This window comes from Dendropsophus ebraccatus, chromosome 10, assembly GCF_027789765.1.
Source record: "Dendropsophus ebraccatus isolate aDenEbr1 chromosome 10, aDenEbr1.pat, whole genome shotgun sequence".
Classification (NCBI taxonomy): Eukaryota; Metazoa; Chordata; class Amphibia; order Anura; family Hylidae; genus Dendropsophus; species Dendropsophus ebraccatus.
This window is the reverse complement of record NC_091463.1, coordinates 83,260,391-83,288,355: the sequence shown is the minus strand read 5'-3', so window position 1 is coordinate 83,288,355 and position 27,965 is coordinate 83,260,391. Positions and strand designations below refer to the sequence as shown.

Here is a 27,965-nt window from a genome sequence, read left to right as displayed (position 1 = left end):
TTGCTGCAGACCCCCGCCATGATAGCTGGACGTGACATTGATGATGGTTTGTACAGCGCACGCTCTGGTGAGGACAACATATAGGAACGCATTAAACTAGATGAAAGTCTTGGAGATTTCTTTCCATATACATTTCATTTTAAAGGGAGCCGTCATAAAAGAAGAAGATGGGAGATTAACTTTTTTTTTTTTTTTTCAAATAATTTTACAGAATTTCAAAAACTTCCATAGGCAATTTCTCCATTATGGTGCCTGATCTGAATTCTTTTTAGGTCATTGGGAATATTTATGCCACATGCATTGGTGTAAGAGCATTGCTTTGGTTTAAGAGCTCCCTGTACTGGGTGGGAGGGGGAGTTGGAGATTGGCATGCTCCGCATAGCGGGGTTTGTAGCACTGTACTCTGACCCAGGAAGCCTCCATCACCTTCCAAATCATAGCAGATCCACTTCAGGCTGGGGCTTGCATCAAGGGACAGGACTGTGGGGGTAATCTCTCCATAGCAGTAACCCCTCTCTCCCCGGACAGAGAGTGCTACTATACTATGCCCACATCTGCCCTGCTCATTCCTTTATGCTCCCTGCAGTCGCTGTCAGGCCTTGTGTTTGTCATCCTGTCCACTGCTGCTATAATGTGCCTGCACTCACACTCAGCTATACACACTGCTGATATAATGTGCCTGCACTCACACTCAGCTATACACACTGCTGCTATAATGTGCCTGCACTCACATTCAGCTATACACACTGCTGATATAATGTGCCTGCACTTACACTCAACTATTCACACTGCCGTATAGAAAAGTTTCTGTCTCTGTTCTTCTGCACAGCTCTGTGTTTCTCACTTCCTGATATATGTGTGTGTGTGTGTATATATTTATTTATTTTTTTTTTTATCCTGTTTAAAACATACCCTAAATGAGGTTATCCAGGCTTAGGGTGCTATTACATGGCCCGATTATTCTAGTAAAGAAGCGTTGATCTGCTAGATTGGCGCTCATTTACTGGACCTATCAGACGGCCCGATAATCGGCCAGTAAAACAGCCCAAACAACCCTTGCCCCAACACCTGATACCTTACCTCTCCGCCTCAGCTGACAAGCCGCTCAGACGCTGCTGCAGCCGCCGGGATCGGGAAACTGCAGAGCACAAGAAAGACAACCAGGAGACCAGGTGTTTGGGCCATCTTCAGCCGGCAGATGCGAGGTCGGGGCCTAATGATGATCGTTTCATCAGCTGATTGTTGTCTCTATTACACGGAGCAAAAATTGGCCAAATTATTGCTCTGTGTAATAGGACCCTTAGAAAATATGGCGCCACTCTTATCTCCAGTTTGGATGTGGTTTTGCAGCTGAATTCTATTAACCTCTTAAGGACATAGGACGTACCGGTACGTCCTATGTCCTCATTAGCACTTCAAAGCGGGGCCGCGCGGCGGCCCCGCTTTGAAGTGCCGCGATCCCGGGTGCCGCGTGTAGCCCGGGACCGCCGCTATTAGCGGGCACGGTCCGATCGCCGTGCCCGCTAATTAGCTAATCGGAGGCAGCTGTCAAAGTTGACAGCTGCCTCCGATTACCGGAGGCAACGTTTCCCTGGTGTCTAGTGGGGGAGATCGCTCCTCCGGGACCTTGTCCCAGAGGAGCGATCTCCGTTACTGATGCCGGCCGGGGACGCGTCCAAGATGGCGCCGTCCTCGGCTCGGCACTCGTTTGTTTCCGGCTGCAGCAGCCGAAAGCAAACGAGTGCCGATCTCATGGATCTCTGCAGCATATCTATGCTGCAGAGATCTCAATGAGAGATCACAGTGTATATACTATAAGTCCCCCAGGGGGGCTTCTAGTATATGTGTAAAAAAAAAAAAAACGTGTTGTTTATAGTAAAAATCCCCCTCCCCTAATAAAAGTCTGAATCACCCCCCCTTTTCCCAGGTTTTAAATAAAAGTAAACAAATAAATAAATAAACAAACATGTTTGGTATCGCCGCGTGCGTAATCGCCCGAACTATTAATTAATCACATTCCTGATCTCGTACGGTAAACGGCGTCAGCGCAAAAAAATCCCAAAGTGCAAAATTGCGCATTTTTGGTCGCATCAAATCCAGAAAAAATGTAATAAAAAGCGATCAAAAAGTCGTATATGCGCAATCAAGGTACCGATAGAAAGATCACATCATGGCACAAAAAATGACACCTCGCATAGCCCCATAGACCAAAGGATAAAAGCGCTATAAGCCTGGGAATGGAGCGATTTTAAGGAATGTATATTGGTTAACAACGGTTTGAATTTTTTACAGGCCATCAGATACAATATAAGTTATACATGTTACATATCGTTTTAATCGTAACGACTTGAGGAACATGCATAACAAGTCAGTTTTACCCCAGGGCGAATGGCGTAAAAACACATTTCCCCCAAATAAAAGAAATGCGTTTTTTTTTTTCAATTTCACCACACTTTGAATTTTTTTCTGGTTTCGCAGTGTACTTTATGCAAAAATTCAGCCTGTCATTGCAAAGTACAATTAGTGACGCAAGAAATAAGGGGTCATGTGGGTTTCTAGGTGGAAAAATGCAAGTGCTATGACCTTTTAAACACAAGGAGGAAAAACCGAAAACATAAAAACGAAAATGGGCCATGTCCTTAAAGGGTTAAAGTGAATGGCGCTGAATTGTAAAACTGCACCCAAACTGGAGACCAGAGTATTACTTGGATAACCCCTTTAAGGCTCACAACCTATCTGTATGTTTTGGGAGGAAGGTGTACCGAGAGGAAGTCCATGCAAACACAGGCATACAAACTCCCATACAGGTGTTGCCCTTAGTGGGATTTTAATCCAGGATCCCAATGCTGCAAGGTTACAGTGCTAACCACTGAGCCACTATGCTGCCCATAGATTCCCTTTAAAACATGGTTCACACTAAGAACAGGTTTGTCAGTAACCAGGCATTGTGTCCCTGAATTTATTAGAAAAATGTAAAAAAAAAAAATAATAATAATTTTTGGAGACATTTTTTTCTCCCTGCACTATGGATGTTTACTCAAAGAGTTCAATAAAAAGCATGAATGGTCCAACTGCTTAATGTTATTAGTTTGGTCTGATTATGCTTCTCTATAATTGTGACTTAGAAAACAATCAGACCATGTTTATTAGAATTCAGTGAAGAAGTCCTGCTAATTCCAAAGGGTTCATCACGTACTTTTTGGCACCTGTTTGTTGCATGTAATAAACTTTAATCCGTCTGCCTCTTTTCTATCTGCTGCATGAGACCAGGTGTACTTAAAGATGTTTTCTTTCAAATAAACTGGTTTTAGCAAGAGCTAGATATTTGTCATTTATTTCTATTAAAAATTCTCAAGTCTTCCAGTACTCATCAGCTGCTGTATGTCCTGCAGGGTCTGGTATTCTTTCCAGTCTGGAGAGCAGGAGAGGTTTTCTATGGAGACTTGCTACTGCTCTGGACATGGGCAGAGGTGGCAGCAGAGAGCACTGTGTCAGACGGGGAGGAATACACCACTTCCTGCAGGATATAGAGCAGTTAATCTGAAAGAAAATTTTTGGGAGCGAACTACCCCTTTAGGGTACAAACACACAGGGCGGATCCGCAGCAGATTTCTCGCTGCAAATTTGCAGCGAGAAATCCCATGCAGATCCACCCTGTGTGTATGTACACTTAAAGTGAATGTACCACTACAAGCAGTAAACAAATATTTTCATACAATCTGGTTGGCAACACCACGATGTAGATCCTGATGGCCTTGTTCCCAAGATCTAGTCCGGCTTCTATATAAGCTATTGAAGTACACCAGTGCACCAATATCTCCTCCCCTGGGTGACACACGGAGGCGGAGCCAGGCCAGACTTGATTCAGAAGGGGAAAAAAAAGGGAAACTTTGGCAGCACATATATGACTCTGTTCACACTGCAGGTTGCGCGCTGCTTGTGGCTTAAGTGCGGACAAAAAACAAAAGGTGCAACAGCAACACACAGGTGCAAGGGCTTATCGTATATACTACTCCCAGTGTACACACGGTAAACACCTGCTCTGTAGATATTAAAAATTAAAATATAATTTATTTATTTATTTTTCTTAAAGTGAGGATCTTAGCAAACTAGAGTGTACCATGTTGCCACTTTAAGGCATCCCCAGAGACACGGTCCCTACTCTAGCATTTTCACACTAGCAATGGCCTCTCCTGGGCTGAATAAGCCTACAACTGGGCAGATAGGAGCCAAATCATCTCTTTTATAGCAGCCTTGGGACATGGGTGGAGTGCAGGCTAACAGGAGGTGGCCACACCCCCCACATTCAACAGAAAACAAGAGAAATTTTGGCAGCACATCTATGACCATGTTCACACTGCAGGTTGCACGCTGCTTGTGGCTTAAGTACAGACAGAAAAACAGAAGGTGCAACAGCAACCCACAGGTGCAGGGCTTACCGTTTATACTATATAGATTTGTATTTAGTTATATAGATTTGTAATTTACTTCTATTTAAAAATCTTAAGTCTTTCCATTCTTATTAGCTGTTGTATGTCCTGCAGGAAGTTGTGTATTCTTTATATCTATATCTGACACAGTGCTCTCTGCTACCACCTCTGTCCATGTCAGGAACTGTCCAGAGCAGAAGTTTTCTATGAGGATTTCCTACTGCTCTGGACAGTTCCTGACATGGACAGAGGTGGCAGCAGACAGAAAATGAAGCCGGGGTATCCCTTTAATGAAGAAAAACGACACAATTTACTATAATTCTGCTGTGTTTATTTTTTACAGTCTTTAGAACAGATATATTTTCCGTTTTTTTTTTTTTTCCTCTCTAATTTAAGGCAACTCTCTCTCTTACTGCCTTGGTGACCTTTAAACAGCAAAACACAAACCAAACTACTGAGATTCTATGTGACAATAGCATTGTGAACTTTTCATTTTACTATTGGTCAACAGAGGCTGCATTTCATAATTGCAGATCTACTTCATAAAGGAGACAGTATGAGCAGGCACGGAGGTTGGTGGCAGTTTGGGGATGGGGGGTCCGGTTGCTCTGTCAGCAAACGTGACCTTTTCATTGTACCTTGTCGGCTAGATATTCCGGAGTGGTAAACACGGTCACATGCGGGTCTGGCTCACTATTATAAACGTGTCAACAGGTCTAGTAAACATTGCGGCTGCTTTATATTTGGTGAAATTCATGTGTATAAAATTAACTACTAGATGCTATAATTAGAGATGAGCAAAGTGAATCAAGATTCGCTGCGGAAGGAATTTCTAAAAAAAAAGGAATTTCTAAAAAAAAAAAAAAAAAAATGTCCTCCGCACATGCTTTCTGGAGCATCACTGGGCGAGAGAAAGTGCTTAACCATAATCCCTATATATATAGGACATTTGCTTTTCTATCCTTACCCGCATCATCAACCTTTCCCTATTAAGAAAAAAGATGAGAATCTGTGGACGTTTTTCACCCCCTCCCTATGTCCCACTCAGGTTCTGAGCCACCAGCCCTCAGCGCAGTCAACCCCACAGTTGTTAAAGTGTCACTGTCATGTTTTTTTTGCAGAAATCAATAGTCCAGGCAATTTTAAGAAACTTTGTAATTGGGTTTATTAGGCAAATATGCCATTATCTGCATTCAAAAAGACTCCCCCCCCCTCCTCTCTCTCATTCACTGCTCATTATCAGGAAATCTCGACTCTTTTACATCAGTCGTGCCCTGTGTAACCTATGAAGAGAGCAAACTGTGTAACCTACCAGCAGAGAGCAGAGAACAAAGGATTACACAGAGGGACCTGTGTGAAAGCCAGTATTCAGAGGTCAGAGAGGTCAGTGCTGACTGACCTCTGCAGAGGAGATAGCCCGGCATGTAGCTGTAAATTAACTCTTTGTTGTCTTGTTTTGGCGCCCCATCTCGCTCCACCTATTCATAGAAAACCATGAAACGGGGGAAAGCTTCAAACTGTTTTTTCATGATAAAAATTAGAGATGAGCGAACCTGGAGCATGCTCGAGTCCATCCAAAACCGAACTTTCGGCATTTGATTAGTGGTGGTTGCTGAAGTTGGATAAAGCCCTAAGGCTATGTGGAAAGCATGGATATAGTCATTGGCTGTACCCATGTTTTCCAGACAGCCTTAGAGCTTTATCCAAGTTCAGCAGCCCCAGCTAATCAAATACCGAACGTTCGAGTTCAAATGGACTCGAACCCAAACCCGGTTCGCTCACCTCTAATAAAAATGCATTTTTCAGCTAATAAGCCCAATTACAAAATTTCTTAAAATCGCCTGTACATTTCTCCGGTGTAAGCCATATCCTTATAGTGGGGGGTGGTTGCTGCCTATAAGGCTTTCACAAAAGACAAGCAGGGGTCGTCCTACTTGAAAACCTCTTGCTATGTGACCAACAAAGAATCAGCAGTCAGGGTTAAAGCCAAGTGCATTGTAATCACTTCAGTATTTGCAGACCCCATGCTTGGTTTCTTCTCATATTTGAAAAAAATCAGATTTGTTACTTGGTAAAAAAAGAAGATATAAACCTTATAATAGAGCTAAATGGAACATAAAACTTGTATAACTATTGGATTTGGGTACACTGGTGTAGGAAGGGTCATGTTTGCGAAAGGCACCATCAACATCTTCCATCTCTATTTATATACCACAGATATTTCTGTTTCTATTACAGCTGCAAGTACTACTATTTTTGCATATGTAAGTGTTTAGGTGCCCTGAGGAAGTCAGAAACTGAGAAATGCGTTTGGACTATGTCTACACATATGAATTTTTATTTCATAGGTTAATAACAGGGTGAGTGTGTTGTGGTTGTCTTTTTCATGCTGGAAGCCCCACTTGGAGGGCTTCAGAAGTAGGTAAGGCAAACAGCTACTGTTACTATCTAGAAGCTAATGTAGAAGAAAATATGACAATATATGTGAAAGGTGACCCTGTCTGAAGAACCATCAGGATTGTTGCTCCCAATTCTTTGGAATGGTCATGCCATTGGCCACTGTGAAGTCTTTGGGTGACTGTGATATTTTTTATGTATTTGAGGTAAAAGCTATGTTTTAATATGTTTACTGAGATTTGCTGTGGTACGCCTGAGTTAAGGGCTGGCGGCCAGAAGACAAGCTATTAACACGATGGCTTGAGGCAGCTCCACAGGATATAGGAGCTGGATGGGATCAGAGCAGAGGCCGCACGGTGCTGACACTCAGCCACTGAAGGAGAGACCTAACTGAGTTTTATATCAGATCTTAATGACTTATTGGAAACTGATGCATAGTGAGAGCCTAAGAGCCTGGAAAAGTTAACCATTGCCTTGCTGGTGCAGCTGGGTATGGCTGAGCAAAGGCAACAGAAAACAGGAATGACTCAGTAACAAGTTTACACTTAAAGCAACCCTTTACCCACAATGTGCCCCCTTCCCCAAACCACTTGTACCTTCGGATAGCTGCTTTTAATCTAAGATCTGTCGTGGGGTCCGTTCAGCAGGTGATGCAGCTATTGTCCTAAAAAACACCTAAAAAAATTGGTGTAGCCTATAATGTCTGTGCCTTGGGCCTGCAACGCCTTTCCGTCCCTTCTCCATGCCCTTCATCATTAGAAATGACCCTGGGGCAAAAGTGTAGCTAGAAATGGCTGGGCCTCATAGCAAATTTTTTCATTGGGCCCCCTCCCGACTGACCACAAACCTGTCAAGTGTAGTCATAACCTTCAACATTTAACTGCAAGTGCTCGTCAGGAGTGCTCGTCAGGACATTTATAGCACATAGGAGGCTCGCTCAGCCATTGGGTGCTGCAAATGATGACGGCTCAGGGGGCCCAGTGTATTGCAGGAATAGGCCACCAGGCCCCTGATGCAGTGGGCCCCATTGCAGCTCCTATGGTGGTAGTTATGCCCTTGCTGAGTAGGATTTCTCCTAATCTTGTCTGAACACTGTACAGGTGCCTTTACAATCCAGCACATGTGCACTGTTCAGACAGGTGACGAATAGTAGAAATCTTTCCTGGGGCGTTCCTAATGGTCAAGAGGGCAGGGAGGAGGGACGGAGCGGCGTTGCAGGCCTAGGACATAGACACTCTAGGCCATGCCAATTTGACACTGGGCTGCAAGTTTATAAGTTGTTTTTTAGGACACTAACTGCATCACCTGCTGAACGGACCCCAGGACAAATCTTGGATTAAAAGCAGCTATCCGAAGGTACAAGCTGGGGGGGGGGCAGATTGTGGGTACAGAGTCACTTTAACTCAAGAAGATCAAATAGTATCCTGCTAAAAAAAAAAAAAAAAACCCATAAGCAATAACACAGTCACAACACACCTTGACTTTCATATTTTTTTCCCCATTTTGCACACTCAGCACAGAAAGATGTCTTCCTCCATTAGAGGTCCCATTAACCGATTTCCTTTTTTCATTTGAATCTTTTAATAGTTTATGAGAAACTAGTTGATTATTCTTCGTATAGCCTTGCCTAATACTTTGCGGTTCAGTCTTCATTTACAGGGGTCTTCCCATCTCAACTAACAAAGCTGACCTTGTACGGTTTGTCAAGTTAAATATTTAAATATAATAAATATTTAAAATAGGAGAGATGAGCATTCACTTGGCTTTCTCCCCCCTCTTTAGGAATTGGACAATTAAATGCTTTAAATTTTGACATACTGTACCTGATGGCTTGTCAAAAGTTCATTTTAATTACAGGTACCACATACATTATACAGTACCTGTAATTAAAATGAACTTTTGACAAGTCATCAGGTACAGTATGTCAAAATTTATTGATCACTGCTGAGACCTGCTGTGATCAGGAGATATAGCCGGGGAAAGAGCATGGCAGCTGTGCAATCTACTCCCTGGCCTGATATTAATTCTGACCATGTACTGTAGCCTAAAAGACTTAAATTGCTGAAATTAGCTGTTATGGAGAAACAGCTGGGAAGGAGATCACGCTGCTGCCATGCTCTCTTCCTGGCTATATCTCCTGATCACAGCAGGTCTCGGCAGTGAAACCCACTGTGATAAAAAAAAAATTATTGACATGACAGATGTCATAAGTTATTTTACTCTTCAAATGTACCTATTTCTTATTTTCTTATTTATGTATTTTTTTTTTTATTTTTTTTTTTGTCTTTCCCTTCTCTTTTTTTATGTTTACCCTTCCTCCTCCACTTTAAATATCAACTACTACTTAATTTTTCTCCTGATTTTAATTACACCTGTTCTAGAAGAAACCTCTTTTGGCACTTACACGTTTTTCATATTGTATATATACCTTACATGATTACCATATTCCTTGTATTCTGCTTATATTCAACTTCTAACGAATTCATGTGTTTCACCGTGAAAGTAAAAATGGAAAACATTATAAGTTGCTCAAGACAAGGTTGATTCTATTTTGTTTTTAAAGTTTACTTACGGTTGACAGAGTCTTGGATGGCGATAGGACTGCTATACATCACTTGAAGAAATCACTAATTCAAGATTTATAGAACAACATAGAGGAGGTAAGAACAGGAATCTTAGCAGAAAATGTTGCTGTCACATTCACCTGCAAGAAAAACAAAGAAAAGATTCCATAAGATATAAAAGAAGGAACGTTGTAGAAGCTTTATGTCAATATGTCAATAGGTCATTTAAAGCAAATGTACCACCAGGTACATCGCTTTGGGTTATTTACATTACAGACCGATACTGGCACAGGGATGTCGGTAGCGTGGTCCTTTATCTTAACCGATGCCCGGTTTCCGCACAGGTGCAGGTCTATTCCTGAGAGCCAGCCTGGCACGAAGCACTGGGAGCTGGACTGCCACCCTCCAATGTGATGAAACCCCCTCCCCTTTGTGACACGGCTCCATTAGATTCAATGGACAGCATCATGTCCCCAGTGCTTTGTGCCAGGCTGGTTCTCGGAAAGAGACTGGCACCATGCAGGCCAACTGGGCAGCGTCTCAAAAAAAAGTACCACGCCACTGGCATCCCCACGTCTGTCTGTTAACATAAAAAAACTAAGCGATTTACCTGGTGGTACATTTGCTTTAGGGATCAGAAGTTTTTCTCATATATTACTACTTATGTTTGTTTGAAGATAGCGCACCTTTACAATTTACAATTCTATATTCCTATGGTAGCAGACAAACCCAGTTATTAAAGCGACTCTGTGCCCACAATCTGCCCCCCAAACCACTTGTACCTTCTTATAGCTGCTTTTAATCCAAGATCTGTCCTGGGGCCCAATCGGCAGGTGATGGAGTTATTGTCCTTGAAAACAACTTTTAAACTTGCAGCCCTGTGCCAAACGGGAGAATCTGTGCCCTAACTTTGCACCACCCCTCTGTCCCTCCTCCCCGCCCTCCTCATCATTAGGAAAGCTCCAGGAAGATTGCCTCCTATTCCCCACCTGTATCAGCCCGGCACATGGACTGGGTCGTTAAGCAGCTGTGCAGTCTTAAGCATGGAGTAAAATGTTCCAGTGGCATTCCTAATGATGAAGAGGGTGGGGAGGAGGGACGGAGGGTTGGTGCAAAGATAGGGCACAGATACTCCCGTTTGGCATGGGCTGCAAGTTTAAAAGTTGTTTTTTAGGACAATAACTGCATCACCTGCCGAACGGACCCCAGGACATATCTTGGATTAAAAGCAGCTACCCAAAGGTACAAGTGGTTTGGGGGGGGGGGGGGGCAGACTGTGGGTACAGATTTAAGTAGATGCTGGGAGGCAAAAAGTATGTAAAATATAACAGTAAATGATCTGAAAGAAAAGATATGTGCCATGAAATATACCATATTAATAATTTTAAGACCCAGACTGGCCTGGTAATCTGTCTACCTGTTTTGGTTTTAACTAGTGATGAGCGAACTTGCCAAACGATGACCAGGTGTCATGTTGAACGTTTTGATTGCTCCAGGTCTGAGTGCTAATACCCCTATTGATCCGGAGATAGAGACGGGAGAAGACGCGCTGCAGCACATCCACTCTCCACTCTGAATTTTAAAAAAGAGTGGGATTTATTTTTTTTAAAATGACAGTGACATTTTAACAGATCTAGCGTTAAAACTTCACCTAAAGGGGTACTCTGAAGGGAAAACAAAGAACAATTTTGACAATAATTTTGTGACTTAACTCTTTAGTTACTACAATTAAATGATTTATTTGCATTGCATTTTTATTGCTTTATTGCATGGTTGATCACGACTTGTTAATAGCACAGTAAACAGGCTGATCACCTTGATCATCTTGTCCATTTAGCCACTCCCCCTTTTCTAAGTCTATCTACTAAGGTTAAAAAAAAAAGAGTAAAACACATAAAAAATATTAAGAAAAACAAACATAAAAAGTTTGGTGCCCTGCTGAATATCCGCACATTGTAAGCCATAATTATCTAGCATTATACTGCTTATTACGTCTCTCCCATTACTTTTCTTCCACAGATTTCAGTCTAATTAATAAAGCAAAAATGAAACACACAAAAGATTTTTTTTATACCCTATTATAAGAATTTTGTACGAGAAAAAAAAAGTTAGCCACATTAATCATTAGTGTTAAAAACTTGATGAATGGTTTATTTTGCTGGCAGAGGATCGTGTCATTAATTTCATTGTTATTTTTCAGCGTTGTACATAGTTTAATATTAAGCACAAAGAACGATGCAGTAATATTCCCTTTAAGAGTCAGTCAGAAAGCAGGACTGCGAGGAGGAGATTTATGGAAGTACATTTCATTTGTATTTAAATGCCGGCTCTTTAAGCTTCTCGGAGAATGTGATAAATGAAATCTCCCGTTGTTTTCTAAATTACTTTTAAACCTTCTGTTAAAAACTGGGTTTTCATCATATTTTCTAATCACCATATTTTCATATAAAACCGGAGTCAAGCGAATGTACAGCCCAATGAAAAGGGAAATTGCTTGCAATTGTTTGTTTTGCAGCTAAACGAGTGACCTCTGGGGTTCGGCTCTGCGTGGCGAAGAGAAACAATGCCATTCTGTACATTGAGTGCTTCTCCCACCTTCTAGTTATCAGAACAAACAACTTTCAGCATAATCACTACAATGACTCGTTTTCTTCGCCAGAACTTAGCGCTACAATGATCCTTACTGACAAAACCCCAATTATCAGCTCACAAAGAATTTAAAGGGGTGATGTCATGAAAGAAGATCAGTAAAAAGCTGAGGGCACTCACCGGATCGTAGCGATACTTCTTTATTTCAACATATGTTAAAACCTTCGGTGACACATGTCACTGTTCAGCAGACGCCAATCCACTTCACATGTACAATACAGACATGATGGCCATTTCGCTTACATGCGCGCTTCATCAAATCTGATGAGGCACGCATGCGCGTGAAATGGCCGTCATGTCTGTGTTGTACATGTGAAGTGGTTTGGCGTCTGCTGAACAGTGACATGTAAATTGTATTAAGACATGTTTGGTGTCTTGTTTGGCCATGCTCACATGGTGTTAGACACTGGCCGTTTCGTGACCCTGTCCCGATGCCAAAGCAGAGCCGCGTCCAGCTCCTGGACCCTGCCAGTTGTCTTCTGAGCTCCCTGCTGGCTACGTCATGACCCGGCCAACAGATGCCCCACTCAGCCGGTTAGCTACTGGGGCGGGACACTGCTGCAGTCACTGATTGGCTGAGCAGACTAAATCCCACCAGTCTGTGTCAGGTATCCCGGGTCGTGACGTATCCGGAACAGGCAATAAGATGACAGCCAACGGGTTCTGGGAGGTCCGTGATGCGGCACAGCGCGAGCACTGGGAGTGGTAAACATACAGTAGTTTTTCCACCCACCCCCTGCCCGTAATGATTTTTTACTTCCTGGCCAAACTTTTCTTTTAACAGTGAAAACCAGGGACTCCTGGTCAGCATGATGACTTAGATAATCCACATTTCTGCTTCTTGATCATATCAACTAGGATATGCCACCAATTTTTCCAATCACCTGAATCAATCTGATGGCCGATCCTCCCAAAATATATTTTTAGAGATTTACTTGATTTACTGTAATTATAACATTAATCGTTATAATTTTATATTTGAATATTACCTAGTGTTTAAAGAGGTAGTTTACAAAAAAAGAAAAAAAAAAATCTTTCAGAAAGTGCCAGAGAATTGTAATTTACTTCTGTTAAAAAATCTCAAATTTTCCAGTACTGATCAGCCACTGTATGTCCTGCAGGAAGTGATGTATTCTCTCTAGTCTGACACAGTGCTCTCTGCTGCCACCTCTGTTCATGTCAGGAACTGTCCAGACAGCAGCAAATCCCCATAGAAAAACTCTCCTGTTTTCTAGACTAGAAAGAATTGAAAGACGAGATTTTTTTTTCATAGAAAAAAAATCACAAATCTCTGGCACTTTCTGGCCCCAGTTAATTTAAAAGAAAAAAAAAATTGGTGAACAGCCCCTTTAATCAATATAAAATCTAATGGGCTGAAATCCCTTTATACAAACAGCATTACAGACTAATACTGATGGCCCGGAACCATAATTGCTGGATGTTTCTCCTGTTTCCTCCCTTTTAGCTCCCTGTTTTCTCCCTCTATTTCCTCCCTTTTAGCTCGTAATGACAGTCACTAGATATGACAAGTGATGTACTCTCTGCATAGAAGGGAAAACACTAGTATTAAAAATGTAATGATGAGGACGGGCATCCGTGTTATTACACGACACTTGTCTGCAATCACAATAGATTGTGTTTTGCATGAAATCCCTTTGAAATCCTTCACAACAAATGAATAGCAATACACAACTAGGATTTACATGTAGTCGTTCACCTGAAATTTTATCATAAACATTACAAGCTATATCCAAGCAAAATAACAGGCATAGGCAACAGTCGCTCAAGCCGCGGGCCCCATCAGTTCCAGCGCCTTCTGTTTGCTCTCACTTCCGCTTTCCATTGTAATGAATAGGAGAAAAAAAGCCTGCTGGTGGGCATGCGCAATGGCAGCCTTGGCATTTGCTGGATCGCATCATATGGCTTCCAGCTTGCTCAGCCAATCAGGGCTGAGAAAGCTGGATGTGATGTGATTCGCTCTAGGCAATGAAATGGCTGCCAATGTATAAGTGCACCAGTAGCCTTTTCCCTCCCATTCAGTTCTACAGGAAGATGCTGAAGAGGAAGATGATCAGGACCGCCCCCATGCTATGACGAGACTGGCCCAAAATGGCGCCAGGAGGAGAGGACGTGGTCGACAGTTAGTAGGTATGTATACTTTCTTTCACTTTCAGGGGCAGGTGGGGGAAAGAAAGAAGAAAAGGAGAGGAGAGGATGAATTACCAATGGCTGCACAAGTTGGATGCAGCCCTAAGGCTACCTGGAAAAGATGGATATAGTCTATGGCCTATGGCTGTATCCATGTTTTCTAGGACTCCCTAGGGCTGCATCCAACTTTAGCAGCCACCGCTAATCAAATGCTGCATGCTCAAGCATACTCGAAGTTTGCTCAACTCTTATCTACACTATTTTTCCAGAAACAAAGAGAAAGAATGAAAAACTCGAAGCTCTGATCCTGTCCCCTGAAATGTAGAGAATGAGTGGAGGGGGCTCTTAATGGACTTAATAACAGCAATAGGAGTAGTAAAATCTATAAAACTTATAATGTTTTGAAATAGAGGTATGCTTTAACGGGGACCTGTCACCCAGGAGTGCGGGGCCAAACCCACCCTACCCTTAAATAGACCGCCCAAAACTTCCCCCTTCCTGCCGGTCCCATCGCCGGGAAATGGTCGGCGCTCCTCTTCACACTCATTATGCTACTGACCAGAGATGAGTGTGATGTCCATAGGAAATCACTGCTCAGTCATTTCTTATGGACATCACACTCATCTTTCCTCATTAGCATAATGAGTCTGAAGAGAAGCTGCAGCAAGGGTGGACTCTGCTCACGCACATCCAGTTGACTGGTTAACTTTAAAGCGAATGTACCACCAGGTCCATCACTCCCCTCTGTGAGGTGGCTCCATTAGAATTAATAAATCACTATAGGGAGGGGAGATCATCACACTGGGGGTGGTGGGCCTGCTCCTAGTGCTTTGTACCGGGCTGGTGCTCGTGTGTAGACTAGTGCCATGTGTGGGAACTGGGTGGCAGTTCAAAAGAACTGTGCCACTGGCATCCCCATGCCGGTCTGTTAATGTAAAAAAAACATGTTAATGTAAAAAAAACATGGTACTGTACCTGGTGGTACATCCGCTTTAAGGATTACAGCTGAACAATTTGAGCTCAACTTCAACTAAAATTCCCATAGAGTTGCATGGAGTACAAGCAGTAGCGTAATTTGGTGGTGGCAGAGGGGGCGGTCGCTCCCGGGCCCACACAGGCAGGGGGCCCACTGATGATTTCACTAGTTAATGCTGTCCGCAAAAGCTATTGCTTATGCAGACAGACTTAGCAAATGTCTATTGGCTGTAGGTGGCCCCTGGCCAGCAACCAGAGCTCCTGGGGGGCCCACACGGCTACCGAATGTTGTGCCTGATTCGAAGAGAACATAGGGTTGAATGAGGCACAGTGATTAAAAAGGCTCTCCACCCTACCAATCACTGTTGTGGCCACAAGAGGCTGTTCCCTCCCTTAGAGCTGTGGGACCTCAGTGATGTCAGTTGTGTGCTTACAGAGCAGGGAGAGAAATGACATCAGAAGACTACAGTACTGCAACCGCATAGCAGGTAAGTATGGCTTTTTTCCCTTAATTATAGAGGAGGAGACCTATGTGGGTGGGTGGGGCTAACTCCTGGAAAGGATGTTACCTATGGGGGTTGTGGTATGGGATGTGCTGGCTAATTGAAAAGAGGGTACCTAATTTTGAGGTACATTTGGTGGTGGTGGTGGTGGGGTGTCTAACCACCAGGAGGATTACCAGGGAGATTACCGCTGGGGAAGGGGGTGGCTGCATGAGGAATAGATACTGGGGGGATTGCCTACATGAGATGGTGCTGGAGGGGATGCCTACATGGAGAATAATACCTTCTATATGAAGGCACAGAGGGCCCTAACTACTACTATATGGTAACTGAGGGAAATAATAACTATATTGGTCCACAGAAGGTCTAACTACCATATGGATGCACAGAGAAGCTGAATTTCACATGAAGGTACAGAGGGGCCTGACTACTATATGGGGGTTCACAGGGAGGGTCTGTCTTCTACATGGAGGTAAAGGGGGGATAATCTAATATGTTAGGGTATAAATGGTGGCCTTTTTACTATATGAGAGCATAGAGGGAACTACTGTATATGAGGGCTAAAACTGCGTCTAAATACTACATAAGGGCATAAAGTGGGTAACAGTGTAGAGCAATACACATAGGGATGGTGCCTTGGTGAGATGCCTAGAATATTTGTCTGGCAGAGACGAGGCATCGCCAGGAGAAGTCTGCATGATGGCCGAGCCAGACAGAGGAAAAAGGAAAAGCAAACCACCTAGCAAACACGTCATTACATTTAATGCGGAGAATACGCCCCCAGTGCTTTGTCTGTTCAAGCCTAATGGGAATTTTAATTTTTAAAAATCTGGAAGGCGGTGAGTTTGACCCCCCTGGTATTAGTCATTATGGTGCGATGGTGGTGTTGAGGTATTACTTGTAAAATTGTCTTATGTTAACTATATATATATATATATATATATATATATATATATAATATAACTGTTATATATATATAACTGTTGTGTGTGCCCCATGCCAGGCCCATCAACAATGTTTAATAATCTATAGTAAATAGATATCATACAGTAATTTTACCATTTAGTTATGTTGCAGTAGTCTGGCTTTTTTGTATATAGGTTATTTAGTATAGTTGCCTTAGACTTCATGGGACTATTTATTATTACCTTGCATTTGTACTATACATTTACACTATTGGTACTGCGGGTTCACCCTTCAGGTGTTGCCTCTTTGGTCACTGACCATCAGCTATGGTGCAGTCCTCATGCTGCCCAATAGAAATTAGACAGATAGATATGAGATAAAGAGATAGAAGAATGGATGGATGGAAGGATGGCTAATTAGAAAACAAACACAGCGCCATAGCTGCCCCTATGTTGTGTGTGGTACTACAACTTAGTTCCATTCACTTTTAGTGGAACTGATCTGCACTACCACATCCAAGCTTTGGAGGTGAGTGGCGCTGTTTCTGGAAAAAGACAGCTATGTTTTTGTAATGCTGGATAACCCCTTTAATTTGTACATGGTTATATATGTGACATGTAGAAAGTCTTTCCCACTGTTCTCAGTCCCTGTTCACTATAAATAATGTAGTAGAAAATACCCTTTATTATTCGGAAAGCATCGTCATCTACTGAGGTTCCCTATGGGTAACATAATCGGTTGGGGGCCCACTGAGACTCGCTCGCCCCCCTAGGCTGAACCCCTAGCTACGCCCCTGAGTAGAAGCATATACTGTATGCCTTATTGCCAGAGTGGATGAGCTGGTATGGAGGAATAGGAGACTTGGGAACCTATAGGGGCCCAAACTATGCAATAATTATCATTACAACGTTCATTATGCTAAACCTCTTAAGATAATGAATGATAGCAGAATTTGGGTATTTATAATATTTTGTTTCTTGGACTCTTTGGTAGAATCTAAGGTTGGCCCTGTCTGTATATACAACACATTGGAATATTGTGAAGACTATTTGTAGTGTTCCTTCATTTTTTATTTCAAGGTTTATTAGAACAATGGGATTGGTTACAACGATAACGAATGTTTGGAATTTAGTCCAACATATATAATCATTAGGTTGCTGCGATTATGGAAACTTTATGGAAATAAAGTGAGGTCACTCTCACATATAAGAAGGATAGATTTCCATCTCAACATATGGCATGGATGCCGATAGGAATCAATGGGCTACAAAATCCGTCCTTGCATTTAACAAGATTTCACTGTCAGTTAACCATACTGATGAGCGAACCTGGAGTAAAGCCTTGCACATTATATCTTCATATTGATAGCGGTTCTGCTGTCTAGACACGTTAGGGCCATCTGTTAAAGTGCTATGGTAGCCAATGGGACTGCTGTTGTGCCAGTCTGATAGGGCCAGCAAATGTCATTCCGAGTTTATTCTAATTACGCCAGTGACAGGAAGGCAGTGCTTGTCGCCCTGTTTCTTCTTTTTATCTTTTTATAGATTCCAAGAAGATATTAGAATGTTTTATTACACAATAAAATGAAATGACGATGCGGAGTAAGATCTATGGGATAGGAGCCTGCAGATAAGCTGTAATTTACTATAACCTCCTAGACAAAGGACTGAAAACAAGACCTTGTATGTAAAGTACTGGCAGAAAAATAACTCCATCAGTGCTGTATTAGAAGTATTTTAGGATATATATATATATATATATATATATATATATATATATATATCCCCCCCCAATGCACGCAATGTAAAGCATTACATATACAGTGGTACCTTGGTTTAAGAGTAACTTGGATTGAGAGTGTTTTGCAAGAAGAGCTCACAGTTTTTCAAAATTGTAACTTGGTTTAAGAGCTTTGGTTCAAGAGCTCCCTGTACTGGGTGGGAGAGGAGTGAGGGAGGGGCATGGCCTGCATAGCGGAGTCTACAGCCTGGTACTCTGACCCAGGAAGTCTCCATCACCTTCCAAATCATAGCAGATCCACTTCAGGCTGGGGCTTACATCAGGGGACAGGACTGTGGAGGTAATCTCTTCATAGCTGTAACCCCTCTCTCCCCGGACAGAGAGCGCTGCATTTATGTGCCCACGTCTTCCCTGATCATTCCTTCATGCTCCCTGCAGTTTCTGTCCGCCCTTGTGTTTCCCATCCTCTCCATTCCTGCTATAATGTGCCGGCACTTACACTCAGCGATACACCCTGCTGCTATACTGTGCCTGCACTCACACCCAGCCAGTCACACTGCTGTATAGAAAAGTTTCTGTCACTGTCCTCCTGCACAGCTCTGTGATTCTCACTTCCTGATTGGTCCATGCTGAACACACACCCCTTCCCCATTGCTGTCATGTGACCACACGGACCTCTGACAGCAGCCCTGCTTCTCTATTCTAGCCTGTTGTACTACGCTACTGCATTATGAGGATCTGCAGTTCCATCCTGTATCTACAAACTGGTGCCTTTTTTTCAGGTTTATGCTCTTACTATATTATTATTATTATTATTATTATTCAATATGGCGCCCTTAATTCCAGAGTATTTTACAAGTAATAAAGGTAACAAATAGAAACATAACAAGATCAAAAACACATTACATGAAGGCAAACGGCAGACTGGTACATTGGTGAAGAGGACCCTACCTGTTTGTTATTCAGAATTTAAAAAATAATTTTTTTGGGGGGTAGGAACCAACTGTCTACATTTCAATTATTTTTATGGGAAAATTTGCTTTGATTTAAGAGTGGATTTGGATTACAAGCACGGGCAAAACACGTCCCAAAACATACAATTTAACATACCCCATGAGAATAGTGCACATAGATAATTTTACATACAATGATGTTATTAAAAATGTAAAGTAAAGGGGTATTCCTCTCAAACCTTGATGATTCCTACAATAAAACTATATTAGCTGAGATGGGAATATCCCCTTTAAAGTCCCTGTTACAGAATCAGGAGCTTGGAGCTATCCAGGCCTTTGCTCACATAATTCAGCCATGAATTTATTGTATATTGTATATTTTATTGTATATTGTATAGTATTGTATATTTATTGTATCGTATACTGGATTACAGTATACAATGACTACGTTGTAAGCGCTCTCTATCGTGTACATTTTATCACAATTTCGGTGAGATACAAAAACACCAAAAAAGGAAAAATTGTGACTTTCAGATACGCAGGATGTTGTAGAGCTGGAGATGTAAGAACAAGATTATAGAGAGATAGAACAGAGCACTACAGCTCCGCTGACTAGCTGTGGATTTGCCTTTAATATGGTATTCTAAACCATCTGTATTGATTCCAGCGTTCCACGGCCCAGATAAGTTAATCCCGTCTGAGATTCTTGAGAGCACATTACTAGTAGGCGATTTATCATTTCATACACTTAATTACAGTGCTCTGCTAAAGACTTTTCTTTGACTATTTGCGGCACAGAACACTTGACTGTCAGTACTATGGTAAACAAGAGCAGGATAAAGAATGGCATTTTATTATTTTGTTACAGTATCTTTTGACAAAGCGTTAGGTGCTGAATAGAGATGAGCGCAACTCCAGTCCAATCGTGCTGATTTTAAATACCAGTGACTGAATAAGTTGGCATATGACCAGGGATGGGTTGTTTGAAAAGAATAAAGCATACTTACCTTCCTGGATAACATGCCGCCGCTGGTATCTTACCACTCCATCCCACTTTACAGCCAATTTCAAGGTTCCGGGGCCATGTTTTTGCAGGCCTGCCCAGCCAATCAGTGATTGACATGAGACACAGCTGCAGCTTCTGATTGGCTGGGCAGGCCTGCAATATCACAGCCCTAGAACCTGGAAGTGGCCGCACAGCAGGACATAACGATACTGGTGGCATGGGATCCAGGGAGGTAAGTGTGCTTTATTATATTTAAACATATCTCAAAAATGGCTGTTGTCCAGAGTACCCCTTTAAGTCTTTACCCCTTAATTTGAACTGGTAGGACCATCTCAGCCAGTAATTGTTGCCAAGCAGCCTGGTAAACAGACACCACTTCCCCAAAGACCTTCAAAGGCAAGTATATTAGAAGGATAATGGATGGTAGGGAACACTGAGACCATTACTGCCCAAAGACTTGTCACCCAACTTATTACCCCAGTGCTGGTTGCACAGCTTACACTGCTTAATACTGCTCTAAATAATCCTGCACGTTTCTGCTGCTTCTGCTCTATAGATATGGGGGAGCATAATTTCCTATCCTGTGTGTGCAGTGCATGGGGAAACTGAAAAATAAAGATGAAGTCTACAGAATAGAAATCTGGTGAAAATTATATTATATATATATATATATATATATAATGGGCAAAAATAGTGCTATTTCTCACATACAACCTGTACACTGTGAATGACAGGTACGCTTTACCACATCATGTCAATGAGGTACCGCTTATCCAGATACTGTACATACCGCAACTATATTTTGTTTAGCAAATGTACGCACCCCTCTAGTTATTGTTGTCTCACACAGTTCATAGATAGCTACAATGTGCAGAATATCCTAATTCCACTTACTCTGGGAAAAACTGCATGTGTCTGAATTGGTTATAGTTACATTAAACATTAAACAGCCCTCAGGCCGTGCACTAGGCATAACATAGTGTATCAGTAATGCCTGGAGTGTTCCTTTAAAGAACTGTCAACTGAGCAATTGAATAAAAGCGTATCTGTCAGCTGAATATGCTGTCCTCTGTAAGAGGAGAATAAAACAGCTACAGGTCCGTATTCCGACAAACTAACACAACAAGATTTTGTGGTTAATTTGGCTAAACAGTGGAGAAAGAAAACATCAGAGTCATGGTTATATACAGTATCTGCTATATACCTGAGATGAGTGCTCCCCCAAGATGCTACAGATGTCAATCTTAAACAGGTCATGCTGTTGCAACACTTAGATATTGCGATGCACGCTTAACCTGCCTAACACAGACACAGTACACAACTGTACACACTTTGTGTAGTTCTGTGTATTGTAGAATCCCTATGATATACTGTATACAGTAAACTAGGGATGCTATATGCATCCTTATCTTACTGTCAGTAGAGCTCCAGGGTTGGGCGCACTGACCCTGGGAATAGTGTTGAGCGGACTTGCCTAACTATTTGGGTTCAGCAATGTTCTTTGAACCCAAACGCTCAGCACTTGACTGGCTTCTGAAGAAGTTGGATGCCAGAAAAACATGGCCTATGGATGTAACCATATTTTCCAGGATTTCCTTAGGCATCATTTAAATTCTCCAGCTGCCAAGAGTCAAATGCTGACCGTTTGGGTTCGGAGAACGTTGCTGAGCAAAAATAATTTGGCAAGTCCACTCAATACTAATGGGGAACTACTTCCCTGTCTGAACGATGCAAAATAGCGCTGGTGTATACAGCTTTGGCCCGCTGCCAATGGTTAAAGGCCACGGGGTTCCACGGGAAGAAGCAGAAAGCTTTGGTACACATTCACATGCCAAGGCTTTCTGATTCTGTCCAGGAAACCTAGTGGTAGTCAACACAAAGGGAGAAAACCTGGGCTTCTTAAGGAAGAGGACAAAGGAAGTTTTTTTTAATCGAATATAGGGATGTAATTAAGCCCTTGGCTAGATAGGGCTGGTCATCGTGTTTCTAGGAAAATCTTTTTATTTCTAATAGGAGTGTCCTTCACAGAGAGCCTTTTTGTTGATATGCAAATAAGATTCAAGTGTCCAGAGGGAGTTTCCCTGCAATAGCTAAGGTCAGTGAAACCATTATCCTCTTATTTATAACTTAGTGGTAAACATCGCCTGTAGATGGCATCCATTACGAATCTGGGGTTAAGCGTTAGTGTAAACCAGCTAAAGCTAAGCTAACCCACTCTTAACCCCCCAATACCCACCACCACAGGGATACTGGAAAGCAGATTGTAAAAAATGGTGGTCTATGCCTGGGGTAGTAACAGGCTGGCATTATCAGACTGGGGATGGTCACTATAAATACTAGGGATGGTCCGAACCTGCCAAGGTTCAGGTTTGTACCTAAACTCTCGGCAATGATTCCCGCTGTCTAATCGCTCCGTGGAGAGGGTAGATACAGCGGGAGGACCTCCTGGAAAACTGGGATACAGCCATAGCCATAGACTGTATCCCAGTTTTCCAAGCGGTCCTCCCGCTGTATCCACCCTCTCCACAGAGCGGGCAGACAGCGGGAATCATTGCCAAGAGTTCAGGTTCATACGAACCCGAACCTCGGCAGGTTCGGACCATCCCTAATAAATACCAATATATATCTTCATGTAATTTTTTTTGTCATTTTGGCTAATAAAAGTATAGACTTCCATAACACATATAGCTTTGGTCGACATAAAATATAACCTTCAATTAATTTACATTAAACATAAAAAAAATAACTGAGATGATGTATGACTGCTTTATAATACTAATAAAATAATGGAGACAACGAATCATCTATCATGAACTGCATCATAATCTAACAAATGAGCCATACATGAAAGACAATGTATTCCCTACAGATTTCAGAACTGTGATTGTGACTGCGGTAAATGTATCGCGGGGTTAAATCTTGTTATTCCAGGTGTGATATAAACGTCTAATTACCGTCTTAGACTTTTTAATTATCGTCATTAGTCACAACTAAGCAACATTCGCTGACACTAACAATGCATTAGGTTCTGTATTTTCTGGTTACTTGATGGAACGTAGATTGGTCAGAGCAGCATAGTGAAGGGCATGATGCGGAACATATTGCAAAGGTCAATGTACTGCAGAGAAGACACGAGCTGGAATACAATATTTAGGTAGTGCAGTGCGGTGTGCAGACGCTGAACTGACGATAGAAGGTCAAATCATTCAAGTCAGATCTTATAAACTTTACTTCTCGGTGAGTGATCATGGGAAAGAGAAAATGTATGTTACCTTATTAAATAGCGGATAGGTGTGAGGCTTTGAATAGATGAGAGAATATTGTTAGTCTTGTGCTAAATAGGAGGAATACTAGTCCGATAGATTGCCCAGTGGGGCATTTATATGGACCAATTATCAACCAAATGATTATTCGTAGGAACTAGGGATGGTCCGAACCTGGTTCGGGTCGGGTTCGTACGAACCTGAACCCTCGGAAATGATTCCCGCTGTCTGCCCTCTCCGTGGAGGGGGTGGATACAGCGGGAGGACCGCCTGGAAAACTGGGATATAGCCATAACCATAGGCTGTATGCCAGTTTTCCAGGCGGTCCTCCCACTGTATCCACGCGCTGCACAGAGCGGGCAGACAGCGGGAATCTGATGGCGAGAGTTAAGGTTCACACGAACCCGAACCTCGGCAGATTCGAACCATCCCTAGTAGGAACGTTCATGCCCAACAGCTGACCTGTGTAAAACCCAAAGATTAACCAATGAATGAGAAAACTTCTTCATCAGCTGACCATGCCATTTCTAAAAGGTTTACAAATGAGTGTTGAGTAGGCACTAAAATGCTCGGGTGCTCATTACTTGAGTTTAGCATTTTTCCATTGCTTGAGTGCTCAACTCGAGTAACAAACCCCATTGAAATCAATGGGAGTCTAGAGCATTTAACCAAATGCCCCCTGTTCGGCAGAGTAAAGGATGTTAGTTTCACTTTACACCATGTTTAATAAATCTTCCCCTTTGTCCCTTGAAGCAATGTTTAAATGAAATATACAAAAATTAGACTGTAAAAATGAAATAGGTTTTTGCAAGACATGTTAGATCTCAAGCAGTATGCTGGAGATATAAGGGATGGCCAAATGATTACCCGAGCACCAGCAGATGTTCGGTAGAGCTCGGTCAAGCATGCTTGCTTAACACTATTAAAAATTTTCGTTATGCTAGGGCTACATGGCCATTACTGGTCATACGACCAGGGACTCAGGAACCACTGTGATGCACTGCTTGCCACAACACTACCACTGCTTGCCTCACTTAAAGGGAACCTGTCACCCGGCATTCCGGCGCAGAGCCCGCCTGACCCCCCGCTGGAGCCCCGGATACTTACCCTTTGCTGCAAGGCCAGCTCCTGGACCCGGTCCCGGGACAGAGATCTCGCCTTCAGCAGCTCTGTATGCGTGCTTCAGAGATGAGTCCGATGTCCATAGAGTGACAGCTTCAGTCATTCTCTATGGGCATCAGACTCATCTCTGGTAATTAGCATACAGCGTGCGCTCACCTTCCGGCACCGATATCTCCGTCCGGGGATCGGGTCCAGAAGCGGGACTTGCAGCAAAGGGTAAGTATCCGGGGCTCCAGCAGGTTCCCTTTAGGGAGGCCGACTTACACAACCATGAAAGTAGCCCTTTCTCAGTAAGACATCCATACCCCTGTCTAAAAAAACTCTAATCCAATGGATCCTAACCTGAGGCTTTCTAGCAGCTAAATTATAGTTTAACAGCTGGACAGTCCCAGTATAGGGGTAAATCACTTAGATACATACAAATAAACTCTATGTAACACACACTCCCAAGAAAAAAAACCACTCCTAACAAACAGTGCCACTTTTATCCTCTGCTTTTTGTGTGATATTCAGTTAATTTCTATTAAAATAAATGAAACCAGGGTGTAATACCACACACAACTTTAAGGCATGAGTGGTGCTATGGGGGGGGGGGAATTAAATGTTAGAGACTCCATTAAACTGGAAACTCCAGCATATGGATCTCTCAATTGGCTCTTTTAGCCTTCTTTCCTAAAAGGGCAACTAATAAAGGTGTCAATATTAAGAAAAAGTAAGAAAAATATTAAACAAAATTATAGGTAAGTAAAAATTTTGGTTTGCCTGTCCCCTATTCTGTTGTAGTCAAGGAATTTTAGCCAATCACTGTCCACAGCTGTAGCCTGCCTCACCATGTGATTGGCTAAATTGGAGCATTGGAGCGGCAGTGGTGTAGGATTAAACTGGTGATTGTAGCTTTAATTATGTTTTTTTTTTTTAATTTCAAACTAACCACCTCAAAAATATGGACATCCCCTTTAAAATATCAATATTATTTATAAAATGCAATTTAATTACAGCAGGATACTCCGAGACGCCACAGGAGGACACTGGGGGAGTGTGGCAAGGCAAGAATAAGGCCTCATGCACACGTGAATGACAAAAGCTGAAGCTGCATACCCCTCCTCCCCCTCCTGCCTTTCTACTCTATTATTCTTGTTGGATTAGGTGGCAACTGGGGACATTCCTGAATATTTATGGAAGAATGGCTACTGGAAGACGAGAAATATTCCACTTTCCTCTAAGAATATGTAATTTGAAGTTTTATGCGTTGTCAGGTATTGAAATATCTACACATCCATGTGTTCCATCTTTAGAACTAAGATTTACTAGTAATTATGTCTAACCACTGGCAAGTCAACATTTTTGTCACCTAATCCAAGAGCGTTGAACTTTGCCCAGAATTTTAAGCCTTCACACATGAAATGCCTAAACCACACATAAATCCAATAGTTTATGAAACTTTGCAATATCTATGCACTGGTACGGAAAAACACAAGGTTCCTCAGCATGCCTATCCCGGATAATGGATAACGTGACGGTGAAGAGGTTCCTCATGAAGAGACGTGATGTTATCCTCCATGCTATTTATCAGGTTTGTATAATTATACAGTAGGTCTGTTTTAAGTCTTTTTTTATCGGTTTAGGTTTTGTATAACAGCTTGCTCCCTATGAAGACGGTATCACACACGCGCGGTATCTTTTCCATTTCACAGATTATGTGATTTCACCTTTTTTTCAAAACGTTCAAGGTTAAACTGTTCAGTTATGAGACACGTTGCCAGTTTCATTTATACGTTAGATTTCAAGAAGTTACGGGAGCATGGCAAGAACAAGACGCCGGCTACCAGGATACAGCAGGTGATTTCACAAGACGCCATAAGTTCAGCTTTAATTATAGTACGCGGCTTAAGCACGGCTTCCATTCAATTAGATTAGAAAAATGATTACATTAAGAATGTGAATGAATGTGATGATTTTACATTGACTTGGGAATAAGGGTTCTTATAGTCATATATACTGGCAGCTGATAGAGAGTAGAACATTAAGGCTATGTTCCCAATACGTTTTTTCCTCTCCGTTTTTGAAAAGAAACAATGATGTCCATTTCGCTTTTGTTTGGCTGCCCAACAGTGCAGGGATGGCTATTTAATTGAAAAGTCTGTTAAATTTAAATGTAAAATCGGTGAAAGGATGGTGAGAAAAAAAAAAAACTGTGTGTAAACAGCTAAAAAAATAACGTCTGCTGTTTGCAAAAGACGTTAGAAAATAATTGACATAATAATTATTTTGATGTCCGCACAGACAACGTCCGTAATTTTATACACTCTGTGCATTGGACACCAGTCATTCCATTGACTTAGATGCATTGTATCCATCTATCTATTTATCTTTTTAGTTAAGGTACATGTAGCATCACACAGAACAGCTTAGGGTGCCAGCTGTACAACCCCGACCAGGATTCCGATAACAGATAACAGAAGTCCAACCGCACTTGGGAAATTTGAAAAGCAAAACTTGGTGATTTATTCCATTAAAAAAAAACTGCACAGAAAGTGCGGGTACGTGCAACATTTCAAAGGCTTCTCGTCTCCATCCTCAGGCAAGTAACACCCCCCACCCCACCTCCCCCCCCCCCCAAAAAAAAAAAAGTAAATAAAAAATAAAATAAAAAAAATAAAAAAAATGGGTGCCAACAGGAAGTGTCCAGAAAAAAAATGCTAAAGTTTTGAAAAACTCAATATTCCTTCTCTAGAGAGATATCTAAAATGAAACATTGGAGACATTCCCTTTAAGAATTCTTAGATATTAGAATTAATTGAATTATAGTTATTATAAATATTGCTATAAACCAATTAACAAATAATAAAACCTAGAAATGTTTAAAGATAATTGAAACCATTTTCTTTTTGCACTTTTTTTCTCCAAGTTTCCCAACAAACAATAATCCTTCCCTCCCTTGACCAAACCATCTGTGTTGTTGTTGATTGAATGTATAAATGGAACACCTCAATAATAATGAAGCCTCTAGATGGCTCTGCCGCTGCCAGGATAGTGGAGCCATTTCCCTCGTTGTTTCCCTTAATTAATTAAATTCTTTTATACATCTGTTATCGTTAGGAAATATAATGCATTTGCTCCAGATTAATATTATCGGAGTTATTGTCACCGCGCCACACGACGGTTGTTTGTTTACAAGGAAAGCAAAAATTCTCTGATTCTACATAATATTAATATGCTGTAACTTAGTTATGCCAATGCTCTGTTGGAAGACAATATGGCTCTTAAGAATCCAAATGCATGTGATAATGAGACAGTAGGTGGTTCTGA

At 42.0% G+C, this 27,965-nt stretch overlaps 1 protein-coding gene across 2 annotated transcripts in view; it reads right to left on the bottom strand.

The window, feature by feature from the left end:
* LOC138765645 (5-hydroxytryptamine receptor 2A-like) overlaps positions 1 to 27,965 on the bottom strand; it is a 396,926-nt gene that overhangs the window by 245,563 nt on the left and 123,398 nt on the right. For both annotated transcript variants that reach the window (XM_069942603.1, XM_069942604.1), the window contains exon 2: positions 9,400 to 9,531. The gene's annotated coding sequence lies outside the window, so the exon portion shown is untranslated. The remainder of the gene's footprint in view (positions 1 to 9,399; positions 9,532 to 27,965) is intronic.